Here is a 25963-nt window from a genome sequence, read left to right as displayed (position 1 = left end):
AACAGTCAGAACTGGACGTGGAACAACAGACTGGTTCCAAATAGGAAAAGGAGTACGTCAAGGCTGTATACTGTCACCCTGCTTATTTAACTTCTATGCAGAGTACATCATGAGAAATGCTGGGCTGGAGGAAGCACAAGCTGGAATCAAGATTGCTGGGAGAAATATCAATAACCTCAGATATGCAGATGGTACCACCCTTATGGCAGAAAGTGAAGAGGAACTAAAAAGCCTCTTGATGAAAGTGAAAGAGGAGAGTGAAAAAGTTGGCTTAAGTCTCAACATTCAGAATACGAAGATCGTGGCATCTGGTCCCATCACTTCATGGGAAATAGATGGGGAAACAGTGTCACACTTTATTTTGGGGGGGCTCCAAAATCACTGCAGAAGGTGATTGCAGCCATGAAATTAAAAGACGCTTACTCCTTGGAAGGAAAGTTTTGACCAACCTAGATAGCATATTCACAAGCAGAGACATTACTTTGCCAACAAAGGTCTGTCTAGTCAAGGCTATGGTTTTTCCAGTGGTCATATACGGAACTGGATTAGCTCTCTACAAATCGGTTCATTTCTATAAACCCATTAATATTTCATATTATCAAAAGCATATTCTTCATGAATATGTATCTTAATCCCCTACTTCAGTAACATAAGGAGATTATTAGACAATTATGAAACTTTAGGTTTGTAACATTGGAATAAATTTTTAAAATACTTGAACTTTCAGTTGACTCAACTTTAGTAACAAAAGCTATTTCATCCCCATAAGCAATTGAATTGGTGATAGATTTAACATTTAATAACAAATAGAAATAGTTTGACAGATATGACAAACTGCAGTATAGTATCAGTTCAGTTCAGTTCAGTCACTCAGTCGGGTCCGACTATTTGCAACCCCATGGACTGCAGCATGCCAGGCTTCCCTGTCCATCACCAACTCCAAGAGCTTGCTCCAACTCATGTCCATCTAGTCAGTGATGCCATCCAATCATATCATCCTCTCTAGTCCCCTTCTTCTCCTGCCTCAATTGTTCCCAGCATCTGGGTCTTTTCCAATGAGTCAGTATAGTATCCTAAGTAATATATCAAGTTAAACCAAGCAGATTAAAAAATTCGGCAAGAATTTCTAGGTTCAAAACTAGTTAACAGTAACTTTGGAATTCAAGTTTTCATTCATGGCCTTTCTTAAAGCAAAGTGACCATACCTGAAAAAAACTTTTAACAGCAAGCAAATAGAGTTATTTTATTTGGGCAAAAAAATAAACACTGATAACTAGAGGTAACAATAATACGGCACTATGTCAAACTTACACCAATTATTTATAATTGAGTACTTTTAATTGATGAAAACAATATGTATACAATAGAAAACATAATCTAAGTTTCATTCCTTCATTAATTAAAAAGAAAATATAGTATGAAAGTACAGATTAAAATAACATAGAGAAGTAGATTATTGTCATTTTTAATTTTTTTAAAAAATAATTCAGTTATCTGGGTTATTTTATAATAATGTATTGATTTTATATTTAAACATTTTTCCTCTCCTTCTGAAAATAAAAATAAGTAAATAAAATTAACTAAAGCAAAGAAACAAAATGCCAGTTACCATGTCCTGACAATTGATTCTACCTCCTACGTATCTATTGTTATAGTTTAGTGGTTATGAATTTCCTTATATTACAGCATTCTCCTAACAAAGCCCTCAGTCATTAATTGTGATGACCTCTAATCCATCCTCCTGACTAGAGTCAGATACATAGTTCTGTACACAAAGTAAGTCTTTGCTCAACTTAACATTGTTTTGCAATTTACCTTTACTTTCTGGGTCAAATTTAAATTCCTTAGTGTGTTGTCTAAGTCATAGTGAATCCCTGGTCCCTGCTTTCATGCCCCACCTCTTTCCTGCAGGCACTGAGTCTGTTTGCCTGCACGTCCCATGATTTGTACAAGGAATACCCCACTGTGTTTGCCCATCCAACTTGGTGGTGTTCAGAAACCAGCTTAGGTACTTCCTAGCCCTTAAACCTTTGAGCTGAGTGAGCTACCTAGACCTACCATATGCTGGTAGCATGTCTCTAACACTGTACTGCAGTCCTTGATTTTCTTTTTATCTAAGCATTAAGCTGTGAACTTTTTGAAGGCTGGTGTGGCTTCATCTCTGTATTAACTGTTGATTTAACCATTAGTTAGCAAGAACATACTCAAGAAATAGATGATGAATGATTGTTGAATGGATTATTTTCCATTTTGCTGTTGTTACAGTATCTTTGCAAATAGTAATCACTGTGCAGGAAGCAATATAGACAAGAACAACTTCCAAAAAAATAGATATTACAGGTGTGTCTGATAGTACCTGTATTAAAGGTATGTGAGATCATGTTAAACTAAAGATCATTACCTATGTCTTCAAATGGACCGCATACTATGAAACTTTTTTAAATTTAAATTTATTTATTTTAATTGTAGGCTAATTATTTTACAATGTTGTATTGGTTTTGCCATACATCAACATGAATCCACCACGGGTGTACATGTGTTCCCCATCCTGAACCCCCTCTCCCACCTCCCTCCCCGTACCATCCCTCTGGGTCATCCCAGTGCACCAGCCCCAAGCATTCTGTATCCTGCATCAAACCTAGACTGGCAATCCATTTCTCATATGATATTGTACATGTTTCAATGCCATTCTCCCAAATCATCCCACCCTCTCCCTCTCCCACAGAGTCCAAAAGACTGTTTTATACATCTGTGTCTCTTTTGCTGTCTTGCATACAGGGTTATCGTTACCATCTTTCTAAATTCCATATATATGCGTTAGTATACTGTATTGGTGTTTTTCTTTCTAGCTTACTTCACTCTGTATAATAGGCTCCAGTTTCATCCACCTCATTAGAACTGATTCAAATGTATTCTTTTTAATGGCTGAGTAATACTCCATTGTGTATATGTACACAGCTTTGTGAGAAATTTTAATCTCACAAAATAGAATAACAATCATAGACTCTTCCTTTATAGTCATAGCACTTTGGAAAGCTTGGTAGCAATAAATTCAAACTAAACATTTTAATGGTTATGAATACTGCTGTACTGTTAAAATTCATACTGTAAACATCTGGAAAGCAATCATGATCAGATGTAAAATAATTATGATGTAAAGTATATAGCAAACACTTGAAATATTTTTTTATGTGAAATCACTTCTCACCTATTGAAATGTCAGCTATCATACATCTATGTGAAGAGTCAGGTTGAATACAGGTTTGTTTTCAGATTTATTATTGTTGGGTTCTCTTGGTTCGGCGCTTATGCATTATTTGCATAAAATGTTAGATATTTTTGTTTTGAAGAATCTTTTTAATACCCTTTGCATCCCATGGGTATTGCCTAAGGGCATGTGGTAGCTGCTGTAACTCATAGGCAGCGCTAGGTACCTTTTTAAAATCCTATAGTGCAATCATCTTGTTTGGTCTAGATGTTTTACTTATTGTTTGAGAAGTGTTGCCAGTTGTTCTGAAATGTCTGTGATTTTACACACGTAGATGCCTGTTAGATCTAATTCACTCTCACTTCTGGCCTGACTCATTAGGGAAGCGATTTCCTTTGCAGATGTGAGAGGTGACTGCACTCTTTCCATCGCCTACTGTGCCACCTGGAAAGCTTTTCCTCCCAAATAATCAGGGAAAATGCCTGTGAAGAAATTGAATGACAGGCCTTCACCATATGCAGGCGAGCCTGTGGAACTTCTATGCATATCAGATATTACAGGAAACAGTTTAGGCAGTTTTAGTCATATTGACATACTGCTTCTCAACTTGAGACACATTGAGCTCTACACTGTGCACTGATATGACATTGAGAGGCAAATTGCATACAGTTTTTGAAAGGTTTGTGATACCTAACTGGTAAACAAGAGTCTGTCATTATTACCCGAATGTCTAATATCCTTTTAGAAGTGGTGATATCCCTGGGGACAGGTAGTTTGAAGAATACGAACCCCAAGAAGCATGCTCTAAGCCATAAAGCTCTTAACTGTCAATATCATACACGGTAAATGTTTTTAAGAAAGAGCATAATGGTGTGCTATTGTTATTACTGAGACATTGCTCTTCTTTATGTTTGCATTAGGGACTTGTTAAGGTGCAGAGTGTGTTGCCCACTAAATGCGTATATGAGAGAAGATTGTCAACTCAGCTGTAAACAGAGGGCCGTCTTCCTAGAAAAATCTCTGAATTTGGCTTTATAAAAACAGCAGAAAGGCTTCTCAGTTCTTACTTTCTCTGATCATTGTTTAAGGATTTGAGAGCAAATATAATATAAATGTGATTTTTTGAAAAATCTTGAAAGGCTTACCTTAGCATTTCATTGTTTCTCCTTCTACGTTTATTAAAGACTGAAATATATCAGGCAGTGTGCATAGACAGCTGTAGACAATCTGCCCTGCCCAGTAGACTCAAAATATATAAAGACCATGCTGCAGATTATGCTAGAACATTAAAGCTGGGCTGGAATTTTACACATGTACACCCGTGGCGGATTCATGTTGATGTATGGCGCAACCAATACAGTATTGTAAAGTCAAATAAAGTAAAATTTAAAAAAAGCTCATAATCTTAGGTTCAAATGGAAGAGTCTAATAATACGTTTGTTACAATTTGTCTACATGTACAACTCAGAGAGATTTTGGAATTAGATCATATGGTTGAGGGAGGGAAATAGGCCAGGGCGGCTGACAACCTGCCTGTGTGAAGATAAGAGTGGACAGTGTCGCCAGATGCTGTGTGAGCCTATTTGTTATTCCTTCCCAATCCCTCGCACCTCATGGCCGCCTCGGGCCACTAATGGCCTTGGCCGCAGAAACCACCAAACGTGCGCGTGATGTTTCGCCGCCAATGAGCTGTATGAAGCAGCATAGCTACACAGGATCAGTGACTAACCATAGGTGACACTTGCTAATTTGTTTTCAGATAAAGCTCAGGGGGGAAGGAAAGCTGACTATGAGGCATTTCAGCAATCAAAACACCAGGATCTGCATAAGACTAAGAAAAGCAAGTTAAAATACAGTAGAACTGCCTAAGAATAATACTGTCATTTGTTCATGAGCGCTAAATCTCTCATGTTTAGTATAGAAATCTTCCTCTTCTGGGCCAACTTAAAACGCAACCCCTAAAACATTTCTGAAAAGTCACTTTGAAAAAATTAGGAACTATCTCAAAGAAGAAAAATATCACCTTTTGGAAAACAAAGTCAGACACAATACATTTGAATAGTCTAATTTTACAACACATACCTTTGAAATAATTGAAATCCCTTCTATAAAACCACATGTCATTACAGCTGATACTATTGATTAGGTTAGTGTCTTTTGAAAAATTGTGAATCATCAAAAAAGGAGAAATATGAAATTCAAAGATGTTTGCATGCTAAGTGTCATACAGATGCTTCATCAGAAAGGAAATGTTTCTTTGTTTCCATTTGGCCAAAACTTTCTGGTGCTGAGTAAACTTGTTACAGAATAACAAAAAAGTTAAGACTTTCGCTAAGGTTATTTTACTATATAGATATTATGAGTTAACTCTTCATTGTGATTTGGCTTATTGAAATATTTAGGGTTTTTTTTTCCCTGCAGGAAGATTAGGGCTTCCCAGGTAGTGCTAGTGGTAAAGAATCAGCTTGCCAAGGCAGGAGATACAAGAGACACAGTTTTGATCCCTGGGTTGGGAAGATTCCCCTGGAGGAGGGCATGGCAACCCACTCCAGTATTCTTGCCTGGAAAATTCCATGAACAGAGAAGCCTGGTGGGCTAGAATCCATGGAATCACAGAGTCAGAATGACCTGTGCTCACACACACACACACACACACACACACACATTCACACACACACTCACACACACACTCACACACTCCTTTAAGATGTTACATTGTCAAAAAGCAACCAACAATAGATGGAAACAAAGCAAGCTAGGGCAAGATGGGTAAATTAACTTAAAAACACCTGCATCCTCGCCTCCCACCCACACATCCTCGTTGCCTCTCCCATCCCCAAAGCTCTCTGATCTAGGCTTTGAGATTAGATGCACAGAGGTGGTTAACGCCATCCCAGACCAAAGAAACCCTCTTCTCTCCTGCTCCAAGGGCAGAGGTGGACAGAGGAATCAAAGAGCAAACTAATGTAGCTCCCCATGCCTGCTGAGGTCACTTGAACTTCCAGTCAAGGCTCTGGTAACTATAGGCAATGAGATGGAATTTATATTGAAGCTGAGACTGAATCTTTAGACTGGTTTTAATAATTTAAAAAACAGAAAAGTTGTGGAATCAGCCTAAGAGTTGATGTTAAAAACCAAATTGAGAATCCCCAACCTGTTAAATTTTCACTCCTTAATCAAAATGGAAATTTGATATAAAATTTGAAGGTCTTCTGGAAAAATGGTGTCTATTAATGGAACAGAATTATCACCTATTTGATCTGGAAGGAACTTCAACATCACCAATCCTAGCACTCAATTTTGCAAACGAGGAATTTGAGAAAAGTGGAACAAATGGCCCAGGTTTGTGATCTAAATTCTCAGTTCGGGGCTGTTTGTCCTTTGGGCACGTCTGTAACAGGGCTTCAAAAGGTTTGCAAGACAAATCTGGAAAGATAAAAGTAAGAAAGCAGTAAAGATAAAATTGCCTTCACAGCTTGACCACATTTGTAAACCTCTCCTATAATGGTTCTAACCTTATAGCTCAGATGCGTTCTAAAATGACCAAAGATGAATTTAAACTAAGTAGAGTCTTACTTTACAACATTTCTCCGTAATGCTGTTCAATAAAAGAGCCCTAATTCTTGATATTTTAGTATGAATGACTATATTAATCACATGAATACAGTTCAGAATATCTAAATCAATATTCATAAGCCAAGAAGAATATTTGAGTAATATCGTGTTCTCTGTTTTTAATAATTAAAACAAACTATAATCTTAACCAGTTATGTGCCAGGTGCTACTAAGTTCTTTAAATAGTTGTGAACTACTTATGAGGGAGTTAATGTCAACACCCCTAATATACAGATGAGGAAAGGAAGACTTGAAAAAGTTAAATGCTTTTCTCAAGGTCCCAAATAGGTGAGCAGGATTCAAACCCAAGCTGTCTTATTCTAGATACTTCAGGCTTGCCTAGTACACTGCCACTTTGGATGAAGGTTTCCTTGAATGTTTTAAGTGATCTGCATGGTAAAATGAGATATTTTCAAAGAAATTTTAGCAGTGAATAACCTTTTAAAATGTATATTTTCTGTATTTAATGTTTATAATCTGCTATGCCCATTTCACATTTCTTTTCTTGATCACATGAAGAGAAAATACACTTAATACCATACTGTTTTGAAATGGTGGGAGACTATAAGGAAATCAGTGCAAAGTTCTAAGATGTTGGGTTCAATGTAAGAAATGGAACATTAATGTTGGGTTCTATGCAATGAATGTACTAAGAGACATTGTAGAATTTAGCAAAAGGAGGGATTGTGTGCCTGAGAAGATCTGGGAGCTGTCTTCCCAGGTGGTGAGAAGGTGGTCAGCCATCTTCACAGCCCAGTTTGGACCACTTTCTGCCTCTCACATGGCTTGTTCTTAATGAATTATTGCAAGGTATTTATTACTGGGAACACAAGCAGTATTTTGACTTGGAGCCATAATGCAAACCCAAATCTGGCACAACATCACTTTAAACTCGGGAAATTATGACTTTAATTAAAGATTCAGCATAAAGCCAGCAAGATAATAAATCTGAAATTGATTCTTTGCTATGGGTTGCATCGCTGTGACCTCAGTGGTCACACCATCTCTCTCAGTGCCTATTAATGGCTTAGCCTCTCCACTGCCTCGTCCCTCCCCCCGTAACCCTTCCCCTTAATGGTTTTCTTCTTCCCCACCTCTGGTCTCATATTGTCAAGGAACCCAAACCTTAAAATCACTGACATATATATCCATAAGCTATAGGCAATGATCTCTGAAATCAAGGCAGGAAAATCTATATATTACTTACACAGATTAAAATGAAAGTGAAGATGAATCACAGATGAAGGTACTTTTTTTTGGTCACATCTTTAAAAAATACAGTATTCATATGATCTAGAATTTTTTTGGTTAACCTCATTTTAAACCCAAGTGAGGATTTCTTAAAAAGAAAGATAGAGGTATTATTAGCTTTACACTTAAAGTTGAATTTGAATTTCTCATTTTATAATAGAGACTGAATTCTCATCTCACTGAGTGCCTTAATTGCACATGGCATCAACTAATGCTGATGTTCTACTAATGGCTGTATACCTGTGCTTTATTTTTATTTCCATTTTCCAGTTTCTAGATCTTTTCCTGGGACTGTAAAGCCCTTTCCATGAAGGCAAAAGAAATAAAATGGAAAAATAGATATAAGCAAATGCACTTGTGCTGATTTGGGGACACTGTGACTAGAAATTATGTGGAAGAAGTTAATGGCGTCATTTTCTTGCAATAGCGTGTATTAACATTTGGGGAATAAATGAAAACGGAAAGGAGCTAAAAAGTCAGAATTACAAAGAAAAGCCTAGTGAGTTTGTCTCTACACCTGAGGCTGCCATTTCTTAAAATACTGAGACTTGGTGCAAGGGAGACCTCAGAACAGTAAGGGTGCTCTTATAGTCCAATCCAGGCTTCAGGACCCTGCTATGACAGAGTGACTGGAGGGCAGAGGTGGATTTCTCTTGGAAGGAAACCCCTCCAAATGGCAATCTTAACTCTTACTCAGGAAAACTTCCCCAAGTCATGTTGAAACAGGAAGTCAGATTTTAAACAGACCTCCAGAAATTGAAAACAACCTATCTTTTGTGTGCAGGTAACATAGTTTAGGAGTGCATTTTTAAAAAAATGTTGGGGTTATTCAGATAGTATTTTGGAATTCATATCTCTTGTAATCTAAGGGCCTTCTGAATTTTTCCTTTGCAGTAATAAGTATGGGTAATAAAGTATAGAGAGACCAAAAAGTAGTCAGTATTAGAACAGAAAAATTATCTGATACTCAAGAGGAAATTATTAACATATTCTACACTCTGACATTGCCAAAGAACATGTCACTTTGTAGAAAATGATTGGACACCAAAGTAAATACTAACAACTTAAAATACATTAATTTGAGGCAATTCCTCAGTATAATTGTTTCCTCAAGTTGAAATATTGCAGCTTCATCCAACTCTCTGTTTCTCTGACTACTATGAACTGTTGACTCATGATCCAATTCCTTTCCCTTTAAATCACTCCATCCTAAGTAACTCGTCATTTTTTTTTTCATGTTATGCAGGAAATGTGCCTCATGGTTGCATTACAGGGAAATTAATGTTATAACTTGATTATTATTTACTTTGATTTCAGATTTAGTGTTGAAATTTGCCTTTGGCAATTTCACAATGCATTTATTTTAAAGTTTCCATCTTATTTAAAGAAAGCATTTTTGTCCCTTTACATTCCCCTAAGGATATAGATTCATGTCTGAGCCATCAGACTGCTATCATGACAGTCCTCCTTTTTGCTTTATACCTGAATAGTTCAAATCATTCATTATGGAGAGTAAGTCTACCAGAGAACTTAGTGTTTATGAAAAGTAAAAGTCTCTAATGTCTCTGTCTTAGATTTTAATTTTTTTGTCTTGTTTTTTTTTTTTTTAAATTCTGGCCACAAGGTGAACTGCATAGCTGATATTCTTCTGTGATAATTGCTTTCATTTATTTAGTACACTGTATTATATTTAATATGCTGCATGAATACACATACTTCAGTTACATTTGTGTATTTAGCTGTTGAGTCATTTTTAAATGAATTTTGAATATTGGAAATTGAGAGATCATTTAATCAGCAATCTAACTCATATTTTCACTGTCATGTTGTGTATATTAGTAGGGTTGGGGAGAACCAGGAAATCAGAGTAGTTAATGAACATTACTTTTATATTGACTTTAAAATTCTCTGATAAATTCCTTCATTGTGAAGCTAAAAGGCAGTAGCATTTAAGAATTTAAGTTCCCATAAGAAACTGTCGAAGAATGAACTGACTGGTCTCTAATTGGAAACATAAAGGTTAAATTTACCTCATCCAATCAGGGAGACACACACTCCATCACGCCACTTGTCTGTCCATCTAGAAAATGGGAGAATAATTCTCTCTCCAGTTGACAAAGGAGATGACAGTTCAGTTTTCTTTGTCAACATCTTGGTACTTAGCCTTTGTATACACTCATAATGTCCTCAGGTACATTATCTACTACTCATATGCTAGGTTCCAAGTCTATCATAGGACATTTATATCAGTCAAAAATGTGTTCAGTTGCAAGTAATAGGGGGAAAAACTGTCTTAAACACTAGGAACCTCATTTCCCACCGAATTTTGTAGGAACCCTATAAATAGCATTGTCTGAGCTTCTTGGGCTATCATATGGATAGAAGCTCTTGCTAGGAGCCATCATTCACCACGAGCTGATCATTTAAGTGTTTGTTGCCTTAGGATGGCAATGTGGCTGCAGGGATCACTATCACATTCACAAGCACAAAGGAATAGAAGGCAAGGGCAGTTACTAAGGGGCAGGCTAGAGGCAGAATCCGCTAGCTGTGCCCAGCACAACCCCTGTCTCTTTGAACAGAACTCAGTCACATGCTTACTCTAAATATTGGGGTAAGCTGGAAAAATAACTCATGTTTAGCTCTAGAGTGTAGGCAGATGAGAGAGAGATCAGAATCAAACTGTGAGGGCAGGGCTTGGAGTCCTGTTTTAAGAATCCTTTCAGGTAATTCTATGCACATTGAAGTTTTTAAAAACCCTGATTTATATACCCACTTATAAAATCCTTCTGTTTGCTTATAAATGCACCTCAGCATTATAAAGCATGAGGTATAATCAGGAGCTATTTAAGAAAACACATTTTTCTTTCCAGGGAAAATTTATCACTAATGTCTTGGTAATAGCTAAATTGAATGGTAATATAGAAATAGAAAAGCATACATATCCAATTAATAAAGATGTGTTCAAAGAGCACCTCCCTCTTTCAGGTTGTATTTCCTGGAAGCCCCATCACCCATCCTTGCTCCCCCCAGCCTCATTAGACAGTGAACTTCCAGGGTCAACAAGCGTGTCTGTTCTGCTGATTACCAGGCACCTACATGCCCTTAACATTTGCAGAAAACATCAACTCTAGAAATCAAATGTGAACAAGACAAGCGTGTGGTTTGTTTGTGTTTGTTTACCCCATGGAGCTTATATTCTAATCAGGGAGATGGGACATAAACAAGGTCAATAAAAAATACCACAGTGGAAGTACTAATTGGTTGTCCTGAAATAGAAGAGTCCAACAGGCTTTAGATGGGTGCTTAGAGGAGGTCCCCAAGGAATTGACATTTCCTAAGAACTGGAATTTGAGAAACAGCCTGAGGATCTGGGGAGAGAGCTTTCCTGGCAGGACAGCAAAGAAAGAGGCAGAGGCCCTGAGTGGCGAGAAGAGTTGGTGTCACTGGAGGGCCTGTTGGTGTGTCTGCTTTATTAGTGAGGTGAGATGGGCAGGAGGCGAGTTGGAGAGGCAGTCAAGGGTCAGAGATGCGGAGCGTTCTGTGCTGCGGCAATGGACTCATTGGAAAAAATAAACATAGTCTGTTTCAGCATCAAATGAAGGTGAGAGAAGGTAAGGCACTCTTCCAATTTTGCTTGTTCTTAAACAGCAGTTAAGAATGAAGTGGGGAAATCTAACTAGTAGGTACAGAGTTTTTTTCCCTGGTGGCTCAGAGGTTAAAGCGTCTGCCCGCAATGCGGGAGACCTGGGTTCGATCCCTGGGTCAGGAAGATCCCCTGGAGAAGGAAATGGCAACCCACTCCAGTTTTTTCGCCTGGAGAATCCCATGGATGGAGGAGCCTGGAGGGCTACAGTCCACGGGGTCATAAAGAGTCGGACACGACTGAGAGACTTCACTTTCACTTTTCACATTAGAATCCTTCAGGTGTCTAGTTATTGGTCCATGTATATCTGACTGAAAGCTCAGTTCTACTCAACTCCTTGGCTTTTCTTAGAACATCAGAATAGTTTCAGTATTTTGTGCATAAAAGCTCAAAATGCCCGCTTCTATCACCTGGCTCCTTGAGACTGAGTATTGGACACTGCAGAGAAGTAGGGTAAACCTGCTTGAAAAGCACCTTGATGATTGTGAGGTCAGCTAGAGATGCTATTCCCTTTCTGCGCACAGGCTTCGGAAATGCCATGTATGCTCATGATTAGAAGCTGAGTGCCTAGTAGTTGGGCTTCTCTGCTAGCTCAGATAGTAAAGAATGTGCCTGCAGTGCAGGAAACTCGGGTTTGATTCCTGGCTCAGGAAGATCCCCTGGAGAAAGAGAATGGCTATCCACTCCAGTATTCTGCCTGGAGAATTCCATGGACAGAGGAGCCTGGTGGACACAGTCCATGAGGTCACAAAGAGTCACACACAACTAGGTGACTAACAGTTGGTGCTTCCATAATGGCTCAGACAGGAAAGAATCTGTCTGCAATGTGGGAGACCCAGGTTTGATCCTGGCCTATTAGTTAAAGACAGGCAGAGCCTAAACGTAGAACACTTTGGTCAGTGACACCTTCATCCTTAACTGAGTATCCTTAATACTCATGAATCTAAAGGTTGAAATTCTGTCTTAAAGCTGAAAGGGAGAAAAAGAACAGTTTTCCACCTTACTTACATAGTGACTTCATAATATTAAAATCCCAGTAAAAAGGTCCCAGTTTTGAGCAACTAATCTCTTGGAGCACTCACACAAATAAAACCAGCGTGGTTTACTTGTCTGTAAATGTTTGATTCTTTCAGTGTTTTGCTTAAAAAACTTCTTGTAAGTTTGTGATTTCATCCAAAATGACAACTTGTCAGTTATGAGCAACGTGAGGTCTACACTCACTGTGGTAAAGATCCCATGTTTTTCTGTTGGTATATATATTAAATTATAAAAGTAAAAAATAACATTTGCACACCAGCTCTATATTGCTAACTCCTTTTTAGAAAATTTGTATTTCTATATATTAAAAGAGTGATCTGTTGTAGAGAGCATCACACGTCTAATCTCTTGTCTGCTTAATAAAGAAACTTTCCCTCTCTTCAGTAATATTTTAAAGATTCTTTTATTATGAGAAAAAAATACTTGAGCACATTCATTTTATATTTTGCAAAGTATTAGAGTTATAATGTCACCTAGGGAGTATTACTGTTTTCAAGCTAAATTTTGTGTTTCAGATAGGTTTGGGTGTGAAAAACAACTCAAGTTTTGTGGATTCTGGTCATTTTTCTGAGCTCACTTTTTTCAGTGAGATGAAGTCAAAATTAATATGGATTTTTATAATGCTGCTACTTAGTACTTTTGTATCTGAATCTTCAGAGATTTTCAAAGAAGAGTAGTGACATATTTGCTGTTAAAGAAAAGCAATCTCTTGGCAATTACATGACTTGGTGATATGTTTTTGATGTGCCTTAAAGAGTCAAAATGCTTAGCTTTGTCAATACAGCATGAATCAAACCGTGTGAGTTAAATGGTGTTTGATTTAAAAACCCCAATAAAATGAGCATTTGTTTTAATTTTTAAAGAATCTGCATTGTTTGAATGATAAAGAAGAGTAATATAGCTCGGGTTTACCAGATATTTGATTCTTATAGTAATTGTCTCAAATACATTAAATTTCGGCATGCTAATTCATTGTAATGACAAACTATAAAGTATAAGCAACCTGATTCTCCTATAGAGCTCGTTTTAAAGTACATTTTTAAACAACTCTGAAAAATCCTATAAATTGTTGAGAAACTAATAGTATTAAAAATCAGGCTTAAAGTTAGAGGAAATTGAATGTGGCTGACAAGATGGTTAACATATGAACATCCTACACCTACTCTGGTAATACGAGTCAAAGGGGCCTGGCATGTGTTCAAATACTGTGTAAAAAAAGGTCTTACGATAAAAAACAATTAAAATATATTCTAAATGACTAATGATAAATTCTGTACATAGTTGATTTGCTTTACCCGTCTAATTATTTTCTATTCAATAATTTCATTTTCAGTTACATGGTAAATATTTAACAACAGAGAAAATTAATATTTCAACTTTTAAACGCTATGAAAATGGATTAGCTTCAAATTACACGCAGCATTCACTCTCTTATTTATTTTAACCCGATACCAATTTTGTTAATTTCTTTATCTGCTTGCACTATATACTCACTTAACAAAACTAATAAATTAGATGGAGGAAACCAGTGGAAAAGCTGTAAGTACAATGAAAGTTGGCTTATACAGAAGTTAATATTTGAGCCAAATAGGATTATTACCTCAGGATAAGCAATGGCTAAAATCATCCTTTAAACAAAGACAGCTTTTCATCTGAAACATTTTATTAACATGACTGTTTCTACCTGCTCATAAACCTCTACTATTTCAAGATCATATTTAAATAACATGCTTATCTTTACATACTGAAAACTTAAAATAGACTTCGTCTTTAAAGAAGGTGTTTCTATGGGCACAGTACAACTGAATCTTCTGTTCTGGCCACAAATATGCCGCCCATGGGTTGTCATTTTGAAAAGTGGTGAAACAGCTCACAAATGGCACAGTGGAGGTGCCCAGTTGAGACAACATCCTGCATGCATGTAAATACATAGGCCTTGGGATCAGTGATTGAAGTAGAAGTGGGTCTGCTTATCACTTCCAGGGACTCACCTGGGTTAACTGTTCTTCCTGCCCATCCAGCACTGGGCTCTGCAGATTTTCTGATCTTTATAGAGAACCAGAAACACAGCAAGGGTCCTTTGAGATTAAGCGGTACTGCTGCTCAGACTCACTGGATCTTACCCCAAGAGACCAGCAGGCAACAGGGAAGTCACCTTCCTGGCAGGGGCGGTTGTCACTAAGTGTCAGGAGGGCACAGGGATGCTTTTATACTAGGTGATCATGATGGGATGTTTCACCTTCCTCCCCTCACATAAAGGTGATTTATCCAGCAACTCTTCTTTCTTGCCTAGTTTTGAGAGTAACTGGACAAATACCCGCGGCCTGAGAGTAGCATGGTTACTGGTGGTTAGAGCTCTTATGAATGGACCTCTGGAACACAGCATCGTTTTACTCACCCAGATGAAATAAAAGCTGAATGTGAGAAGCTCTAGAAAGTATGGTACAGAAGGAAATGATGTCAGCTATGACCTAGAGATGACCTCTCGGGAGGGAGCTTCAGTTGATGGTGTAATTGCCCCTTTTTATTTTCAGGACATTAGTTTACCTTTCAGTTGCTCCCTTGACAAGAGTCAGGGAAATTTCCAATTCTGTAAATTCATGGTAATTTTTCTTACTTGAACACCAAGTATTTTTTGCTGTGTTTCACATGTTGGATTGTTGATCTACAAGGTCTTGATTCTTGTACCTAAGGTTCTGCAGTACAGTAAGACAAGGAAGTCCAATGCAACAAAACGCAAGAGTTAGCCATTCAGCATGTCAAACTTCCCTTCTTAGCACGTGCATATACTGTGGTCACCACTCCCTTCACTTGGTGGTCCACTTCCTTAGGATTTCCTGAATGAGGAATGTTCAGTACCTAAGGTGGTCTTCTTATTGATTCTATCTTCTTGTTTCCTATCTGTGAATCTCCAACTCATTCAGAAAAAAATGATCTCCTGGATAGTATAGTAACTTCTTTGGGTTTAGCTCAGACTATTTCTGAGACCATCAGGGATCATCAGCCTTGTTCAGCTGCTAGGTTGTGTCCTATTCTCTGAGACCCAATGAACTGAAGTGCACCAGGCCTCCCTGTCCTTCACTATCTCCCTGAGTTTACTCACACTCCAGGTCCATTGAGTCAATGCTGCCATCTAGCCATCTCATCCACTGTCACATTCTTTTCCTCTTGCCCTCTATCTTTCCCACAATCAAAGTCTTTTCCAATAAGTCAACTTTTCACATTAGGTGGCCAGAGTAATGGAGCTTCAACTTTAACATGAGTCCTTCCAGTGAATATTCAGGATTGATCTCCTTTAGGATGGACTGGTTTGATCTCCTTGCAGTCCAAGGGACTCTCAAGAATCTTCTCCAACACCACCGTTTGAAAGCATCAATTCTTCAGCACTCAGCCTTCTTTATGGTCCAGCTCTCACATCCATACATGACTACTGGAAAAACCATGCCTTTGACTATAGGGACCTTTGTCAGCAAAGTGATGTCTCTGCTTTTTAATACACTGTCTAGGCTTGTCATCATAGCTTTTCTTCCAAGGAACAAGCATCTTTTAATTTCATGGCTGTAGTCACCATCTCCTTGATTTTGGAGTCCAAGAAGACATCTGACAATCAATCAACTCCTAAAAGTCTTTCTTGCCAGGAGATATGTCCACATACACATCCTCTAAACCAATCCCAGATCTATTCATATTTCCTCATGCGACATTCTTCATTTCACCAGCCTGACAAAAGTGTTCCAAGTGTCCTACTCTGAATTTTTTGGGGGGAAAAGGTAGATTCGAAAGTAGGCTACAACTTAACGACATTTTAGTTTTTCATTTAGATGATTAGCATTAACCAGAGTGCTGAGACATCTAACATTGTTAGTCATCAATACATAAATGAAATCTTCTATATTTTAGCTTTGCTTCAATCTAGCTAGCATAAGCTAAAAATTTACTATTCAAAAGAAAACCTTACTTTTTGTATCATCCTTTTCTGTGATTATTTTCATCTTTCTAATAGCAGCATTATATATGCTATTTATTGAGGGCCTACTGAGCCATGGGGACTGTTAGGTAACTTGTTTGTATTAGCCATTCAGTTCTCACAATATTTCTTTAACTAACAATTGCAATGTTTATTTAAGTGTATAAACAGGAGCTTGGAGATTCAATTTACCAAAGACACCTGGATTGGTAAGTGGTGGAGACTATATACATCTCACTTTGTCTGAAGCAAAAGTCCATGTTCTTTCTATTCTACAGTGTGCCTCTTAACATTAACTAAAATTATCTCAGTGAATTTTATTAAATACTTTAATAAACCTTAAGCTTTAAAAAGCCCCACAAATACTTTATGTTCATTCCTATGAAATTACCAAAATGGTATTTATAAACAAATAGGTATGCAGGGTTTATTTGTATTTTTCCCCAACATAAAACTCAGATCAAATGATGTATTTTCTAAAACTTTGTTTACAAATCAAGATGTTTTCTTCCAGTTGAAATACCTGTCGTATTTTCAGAAAATAGGGCATTCTGGCCTTTGTCAGTAAGGACATTAACATTGGCTCAATTCACATCTACTTTTACTTAAAATGTTAGGAAAACTCATCTGAAGAAGCAGAAAGTGTTGAGCATGACATTCATTAGAATGCAACTGACATTTTTGCTGAAAATAAAACTTTCTAAAACATAACTCAGCATTTTTCTGATAAGAATACATATAGAGGCTTGAAGCATTTTTATTGTTAGCATGATTCCTCTTAGTTTAAACTATTTGTGACTATGGAGGAAGCCCTAGTGATCTAGACACCCATGTCAAATTAGCATCTTAACAAGATTAACAGGTCCTTCAGGGTCTTTAGAACTCAAAGGGGGGAACTGAGGAGAAAGAAAGTTTCATTATTATAACTACTCCCAACATCATTTAGACAGTTCATTTTCTACAGCCAGTGTTACAGTATAAGTTTTCTCTTGCAATGTCCGATAAGTAGGCTTTTAAGAGGTATAATTACAGCACGTTTGCACGTCGCGGGATAGATTGAAATGAAAATGACAAAATAGTGCTTGGTCCATCTGAGATGCTTTACATCACTTCATTCGCATTCTATAAATATTGTCTCATGAAAAGTGGTTTTAGAGCTGGCTACCTTACTTCCTCAGTTTTTACATCTTTAATAGCAGCCAACCCCATATATACACATTAACCTGTCTTAAGAATCAGCTTAAAATATCTTTTCTCGTTTGAGCTAGTGTAACACCGATCAAAATCCAGGCATTTAGAGCATTGAGTTAATATTGAAATTAGGCTAGAGTGCTCTCCAAAGCAGTAATTGCAACCTCTCCCTGAAGTGTATGGTATTATATTGATTCCAGATCCATCACTCCCAGCCAGTCAACCACTTGACTCTTGACAATGGCCGTGGGATGTACAGCGGGTAGGAAACATTAGCGTATTAGGGTTTCCCTCTGGTTTCACACTCCATGTTTTCTAATTTGATATGAATGGCTGCTGAAATCTGGAGTAGAGGGTAGAAAGAGTGGTTGGAAAGTTCATGATATGGAGAGTTTCTCATGAAATGTTTTTTTTTTTTTTTAGTTTGTGATCATCACGTCGGCTATTAAGCTAAATATTTCAAATTCCTTAATCTATACTTATACCTGTCACATGACTAATATACTTTTAATGGGTCTGTTTTGTTCCCATTTGGGGAACAACTGAGGGAAAATTATAGTGAGGAAATATTGGAAATATCTTAAATATAAGTGCATATATCATCTCTCTACGTCTTTCTCTCCAGTTTCTGCCCTTTCCATCTCAGACTAAACAGTAGATCATCCTATGCCCAGTGAATGGCTGGAAGCTTCTACAAAACTGAGTCAGATTTTAGGTATAAACTCTAGGCTAAGGCCTCTGTGTGAGATTCTGAAGCACGGCTAGTCCTTACAGTTCCACTTTTCAACTGTTGCTCATAATAGACAGTCACCCGTCTTTTTTGATCAGTGTGGATTTTGTTTAGATTAACTTTACCTTGTGACATTAATTTCTTCATCAAGTTTGTGTCTGTGCCTACATTGGGTGATGTTTCGGTATACGAGGAAGAATGACATGGCCTTCCCACCCTCAAGGTACTTAAAATCTGGTGGGATAGTGAGGGCATTGTACACAGGAAGAGTCTGACATGATTGCCACTGGGGGAAAGAATTGTAGAAAATATTATTAGAGCATAAAAGATAAATTAACTTATCTGGGAATTGGCTCCAAACTCAGAGGACCCTTACTTTATGGACTGGAACCTCATCTCATTAGTTTACTCAGAACTGCACCTGGTGATGCTCAATTTCCAAGTTGACAAGCACCATGAAAAAGCAAAATTATCAAAAGTACACCCAGGAGGATCAGAGCAATCAGGAGTAAATCTTTACAGGGGGAAAAAAAAAAGAAAATTCAGTGGGACTGATACTAAGTGGGAATAAGGAGTCATGATTTATAAGATTCTAGATAACTGGTTATTCCCCTACCAGAGCGAGCAGGCAATCACACATTCTCCTGAGGCTAATATTAATGGTCTTAATGTTATATTGCAGTACTGACTTTAAGATTCAACTAAGATTCTTGGCCAGTTTCTTTCAGAAGATAAAGACCTAAATATAAATTATGCCAAAACTGAAATCATTATTTTTGGCACTTGATGTCATCCAGATGGATAACAGTAAGCAACTCAATTCAATAGGTTAACTAATTTAGTTGTCTAGAGGTAGGCTTGCAGATGATTTATCCTGGCAAACCCACTGGGAAACAGTCTGTTCAAGATTTTATGTTCCACAAGAGTCATATTAAAAACCCTCTAATGCTAAAAGCAGGTAACTGACAACTCTACTTCAAATTCTTCCAAGAAATGGCACTTTCTGTCCTTCTTTTCCCCCAAAAATTATGGTTCGGAGTTGAAGCAATGAATAGGTCCAAAGCTGTTTTGATAAGCACCTCCTTATTCTTGCCTGTGGGACACCTTGTCTCTCCCACATCAAAACTTTAGGTGGTTTTGAAATTAAGTGGACTTGACTTCAAGAACAAGCTTTGATTCTAGTGAATAAAAAGAATGCGTACTGCCTTTTTAGGCTTACTGATACTCCATTTGTTCATCTGAAAACGGGGAAACAGTATCTCATAGGACTGTTAGGAATTTTAAATGATAATAGTAAAATGGAATTAAAGACGCTTGTTCTTTAGAAGAAAAGCTATGACTGACAGGCAGTGTATTAAAAAGCAGAGGCATCGCTTTGCTGGCAGGGGTCCGTACAGTCAAAGCTATCGTTTTTCCAGTAATCATGTATGGAAGTGAGAGTTGGACCAAAAGAAGGTTGAATGTCAAAAAACTGATGCTTTCAAACTGATGCTGGAGAAGAATCTTGAGAGTCCCTTGGACAGCAAGGAGATCAAACCTGTCAGTCCTAAAGGAGATCAACATGGAATATTCATTGGACGGACTGATGCTGAAGTTGAAGCTCCAATATTTTGGCAACCTGCTGTGAGGAGCCAAATTATTGGAAAAGACCCTGGTGCTGGGAAAAATTGAGGGCGAGAGGAGAAGATGGTGACAGAGGATGAGATGGTTGGATGGCATCATATACTCAATGGACATGAATTTGAGGAAATCCTGGGAGACAGTGAAGGACAGGGAAGCCTGACATGCCACAGTCCATGGGGTCATAAAGAGTTAGACACAACTTAGTGACTGAACAATCAACAGCAGTAACAAAATGTCACTGTCTTGACCATAATAGGTTCTTGGTTATTTTATAATTCTTCCTTCATTTGCAAAATGGGGTGCCACTCTTATTGAACAGAGCTACATAACCTGTCAAACTTTGTTTTTGATACCGTCAGAGTATAGTTCTTTCTATTAGTCCTACATTTTATGTATTAACAACTAATGTTGCAGTTACCTACTGTATCGGATCTCATTATTTAACTCTTAATTTATTCTACATATTTAATAGTACTATTTCTGCCTCTTACTAGAAATATTAAGATTATTGACTGGGGGAATTTTTATAGAAACAAAGGTCTGTGGTGAGTAATTTGTTATCTAGATGATTATTGGAACACTCTGGTCAATAACGTTCAGGTAACAAAAGATGTATTAATATGTCTCAGGTCTATAAGTTGTTAAATAATTTGGATATAAACTGCAATCATAGCTTCCTATGGACTCCTCATTCATTACCGATATTTATGAGAACTATCACCAATACCTTTTAGCTCCCCAAATCTACGGTCCTAGTTTTTAGATATGCTAGCTTATTTTTAATGTGACTATTGTATTTCGAAGACTATGACATGGATTCTCTCTGACTGAAAAGTTAAGTTGAATGAATGATTCCTTAGACTCTCAAAGTTTAATACATAGTTGTTTAAAGGAGTTTTCCGCAGGGTTATGAGGAAAGTTGCATACACATAAGAAAATAAGTCCAGGAAGAGCTGGAAGTAATTAAAGGGCTGTACATCATTATGTTACTAAATGAATGTGACCTACATATGTTGACAAGCATTTCAGTGGGAAGACCAGCAGAGAAGGTAGTCATGTGGTGAGTCATGAGGATACATTATATTTGAATTTAAGAGAGGATATTTTTGAATGGAAATGTTGGGAACAAAGAAACAGAAATTAAAATAACTCAATGTTAATCAAGGAAGAGTTAATATATTAGTTTGGAGTATAGTATGTCTGCAGAATATCCTTTCCCAAAAGTAAAGAAAGAGTGCTATAAAAGAAATGATTAAGCAAAGTTAATCTTTTATCAAAAAAGACATCTTCAGTTAAAGTCCTCACTGTAGTAGTAGGAAGCAGAAGGAAGTATGGAGTTTCATACTGCCACTCACAGCAGCATTATAAATGTAGTTTACAGGCCAGGAATTCAAATTTCTAATGTAAAGGCTTATGTGTAGCACCTTTAAAATGAGGATGTTTTATTTGATTAACTGGAACCGTGAAAATTCCCTCCAACATGTTGTGTGAATATAATTTTGTGTGTAAGTTTTTGTGTAATTTTATGTGTTCCACATAATTATTCAGGGTGCATGGTTTTTTAAAGGTATTGATTGACTTTGTTGCTTCAATTTGAGCTGTTTATTTTGGGTCTTTACCCTGCCATTTTATGGCTGTTGTAACACCTTTTCATTTTATTAGAAATTGGAAATCTATTTTTAATGACAGAAATTGTCCAATAAGGATATTTTTGAAAGTTAATTTTTCTAATCCTTGGTATGTGTTATTGGTTTCTCCAGTTTGTGGCATTGCTTGAAATATTGTAAAACAGACTGAAGCATAGCAAACACCATGCAATTTTAGTTGAGGAGAACATATTCGTTAACAACAGTTAAGAAAAGTAATCATTTTTCTTGTACTAGAGAAAAAGCTATAGTTTTTAACAGTTATTTTCACATATATTTTAATAAGAGGAATATAACCAAAGAAGTGTTTCTAAATAGTAGAATAAATGATGAAAAATTAGAATATAGTGACTATTATTGGGACAATGGATAGTAAATTATAGACTGTGTATTTAAGTTGGATTGTGCAAAGATGTTTTATGTTTTACTTTTAAGAATCTACTTTTTTATAAAATTTAAATCGGAGTTGAATCAGAATTTAAATGATATTAGACTAAATGGATACACAATTTCTTTTTCAGAAAAATAGATACTTTAAATGTATATAGTGATAGATATTAAAAAATTGACTTTGCATATTCATACTGCCATTTAAAATACAGAGATATGAATGTAATGGAAATGGTTCAATTAATAGATTCCAAAATATTTAAATGCCACTGATATAGGCTATCCAATGGCACCCCACTCCAGTGTTCTTGCCTGGAGAATCCCAGGGACAGTGGAGCCAGGTGGGCTGTCATCTATGGGTTCACACCGAGTCAGACACAACTGAAGCAACTTAGCAGCAGCAGCCATAGGTTCACTACACATATGTAATTAGTTTTATATTTGAAACTGATGTTTCCATGTTTATTTTAGGTATTTTTTTTGAGATTGTAATGCTGTTTCCTGAGTGAAACGATATGAATCAGTTATGAACTAAACTTATTTTGATTATAACTCTGGCTTTAGAACTCTCAAGAAGAGCTGCTCTCTTGAGCAAATGATCAGCATCACTGAAGTTGTTGTAAAATATAATAAAACTGGGTAAAACCTGGTTATACTCATTCAGCAATAGATGAGTTCATTAAATCATTTTACCTTAAATGTAGGGCACGTAGAATAAAATGAATAAAAATGTCTTTAATGAACAAATGTGGAAAAAATGAAAGTGATAGTCACTTATTCATGTCCAACTCTTTGTGACCCCATGGATGTGGCCCACCAAGCTCTTCTGTCCATGGGATTTTCTAGGCAAGAATACTGAAGTGGTAGCCATTGCTTTCTCCAGGGGGTTTTCCCAATCCAAGGATCAAACCTGGGTTTCCTGCATTCCAGGCAGATTATTCACCATCTGAGCCATCATACTATTGACTAAAGCTGATAGTTATGTTCATTATAGCAGTTTCTTCAGAGTAGAAAAGATAAATTGAAAAACGGAAACACCAGTTTTTATAAATATTTCTCTCAATGATAACACTTTTAATTTACATTGTTCTCCCTGTGTGAAATGCACAATAGGTTCTGTTTTTATTTTCATGATACATTTTTAGGACAGAAATTTGTCTCTATAAATTATTTTGGGGTGGATCACAAATATATGCCAGTCTGATATGCTTTGTTCTTTTTAACCTATTAGGTAGCAGTGCTTCCCAGGTGTCACTAGTGGTAAAGAATCTGCCTGCCAGAGCAGGAGACACAGGTTTGATCCCTGGGGTCACAAAAACCCCCTAGAGAAAGAAATGGCAACCTGTTCCAGGATTCTTGCCTGGAAAATTCCGTGGACAGAGGAGCCTGGCAAGCTACAGCCCATAGGGTCACAAAGAGACACAACTGTGTACACAGCAGACACATTATATATAAGTAACCTGGAATGCTATTTCTAGGTTTTAGTCACCAGAAACAGATAAATTGACCAAGAAAATCGGGATTGAGCAAATGTCTTGTTGGAGACCAAGTGTGGCTTGATGGAAGCAGTGTGCCCTATTTGGCCGTCATTTACCTGGTACTTCGTATTTAGAACTCCCATGGGAGTGATTAAACAGTTCATTCCAAACGAATGACGTTTCCATTCTGATGTCAGCTGAAGAGTGGGGAGAAGAGAAGAATGTATTAGTGGAGATTCTAAGACTCTGGGGTACTTTTGATTTTCCCTAAAATGCTCTAGAGATGATACTCCTTAATTTTAAGCCTAGTGAAAGTCTTATTTTCCTAGTGAAAGTCACTCAGTCATGTCCGATTCTTTGCAACCCCATGGACTATACAGTCCATGGAGTTCTCCAGGCCAGAATACCGGAGCGGGTAGCCTTGCCCTTCTCCAGGGGATCTTCCCAACCCAGGGATCAAACCTGGGTCTCCCGCATTGCAGGCGACCTGGACTTAATTATCTTCTATGGATGTAAGTCCTTCTGCTGTCCCCGCATACTGAAGTCAGGTTAGTGAGGTCTCCCCATGTTATTTGTGAGGAATTTGCTGATCACTCCCCTTAGCATCTTTGAAGTAATAAGTTTTCTGCTAAGTAGTGACCTCGAGTTTAGCATTCATGCAGACAAAGCATATTTGTTATGCCTGGATTATTCTGCCCTTGTGCATAGAAAAATCATCTCATTAGCACTTAATTGGAACAGTAGAATAGTTATAAACTAGGAAACTAATGCAAAATCATTCAAATATTCCAGATATATTTATTAATAATACTTTCATATCTCCATGTACTCTTTACTTCAGATAATTGCCAGATAAATACAATACAGGATTTTGGGTTTACAAGCAGCAACATAAAACAAGGAAATCATAGCACATTTTGGTATAGACTGCTATGAGAAACAAGCACTTTAAGTTATAACCTGTCTTATTTTCAGCCTATGCTATCCGTTGTAGCTGAACTTTTCTATATGAAATCACACCTTCAGTTGAATATTTTAATTTTATACATTAAGTGCCATAGGTAACAATAATTAGCTTACTCTGCCTTCTAGGACTATTGAGGCCATTGTGGCTGCTTTTAGGACTCAGAAAACATCTTCAGTTTTGCTCAGCTGAATGGTCAAGAGAATCCTTTCCAGCTAATCAGGTTGGCAGGTTTATCTTGTGAGAAACTCTGCTATCTTAGGCATCCCCACACTTGCTTGCCCTGGATATGCTGTAAAGAAAAATGGCATGAGAGAGATTTCAAACTCATCAGATTCGCTCTCATTTTCAAATCTCCTGTTGAGTCAGTTTACCTCAGAGGCAGTCAGCTGCTCATTTTAGGGAGGTTTCTGATACTCTGGGTATGTTACCCCAAGACTGGACACGGCTGTGCCTTCACTCCGTGCCGAGGCTTGGCGACCAAAACAAGGTCGCAGTTCTTTTCTTGCTCCCAGCTGTGTAGCGCAGGCTAGAGGCTGCTGCGCGAGACCAAGACTCCCTGGGTGCAGAGCTTTTTCTGTCTCTCTGATGGACCTTTGAAAGTTATTCAACTTGTCTCCTTCACTTCCATCATCTGAAAGACGATGTCAAGGGAACTAAATGGGTCACTACAAAAACAGTCTTTAAAATGATTCTCCACACCCAGTAAGCCCGCAGTGATTGTTAGGTTATGATTATTACTGTGGTCATTCACTGGGTTTTCTCTGATCACAAAGCATTAAGGCAGTTCTTCTCATTTAACTGGAAACACTGCCAAAGCTCACTCTCTCTCCTGGTTAATTACAATAGCCATCCCTCCGCAGACGCAAGGCCAGGGTGATTGAGATCTCTGGAAAAGGCCCCATGAAAAGCAACCATCTTTCCCACACCAGTTCCAAACAACTTACTGTGTGGCAGATTGAGGCTAAATCATAACTGTTAACAGGAAAATAATAGCCTGTTCCAGGTAAGGAATTGCCTGCTACAACAGGCATACTGCTTCCTTTCTCCTGCAGAAAGGTTGTGAGCAAGGAGAAAAGTAGAGCTCAGAGGAATTTGTAGAGTTTATTTATCTCAGATTTACCAACCTCATCTTTCGTCTACTTCTGATGCAGTGGAGTGGCGGGGCAGAGGAAAGTCAGAATTGTTCTTTAATCACTCTGTCACCTCAGTCAGGGTG

The sequence above is a fragment of the Capra hircus genome, chromosome 27 (assembly GCF_001704415.2).
Source record: "Capra hircus breed San Clemente chromosome 27, ASM170441v1, whole genome shotgun sequence".
In the NCBI taxonomy this organism is placed as follows: Eukaryota; Metazoa; Chordata; class Mammalia; order Artiodactyla; family Bovidae; genus Capra; species Capra hircus.
This window is presented reverse-complemented; position numbering follows the sequence as displayed.